Genomic DNA, 381 nt, shown 5'->3' on the forward strand with positions numbered 1-381 from the left:
CATAATAACTATTATATTTAGTATATGCCATTAGTTTACTTACCAAGGTTGAAAATGTCCTAACATGCAATACTCTCATTATGAGATAAGTTCATTTCTTTGTATTTACATAAAACAAGTGAGAACAAACCTGAGCCTTACCTATCAATATTTACATGCTTCTAAACTGTCCTCTTACAAGAGTAATCCTACTGAAGATGCATCATCACCAATAACTTCAGATTCAGGTCATTAGTCTTGAATATATAGAACATTATTCATAATTTAATGATTGACATTAGCTCACTGTCGAATATATTTTTTAATCATACTAAAAAATAAACTACGAAAGAATTTCCACACAAAATCCTTTATACAACTGATTCAAATCAAGTTAAAAAA

Source organism: Penaeus monodon, chromosome 27 (genome assembly GCF_015228065.2).
Source record: "Penaeus monodon isolate SGIC_2016 chromosome 27, NSTDA_Pmon_1, whole genome shotgun sequence".
NCBI lineage: Eukaryota > Metazoa > Arthropoda > Malacostraca > Decapoda > Penaeidae > Penaeus > Penaeus monodon.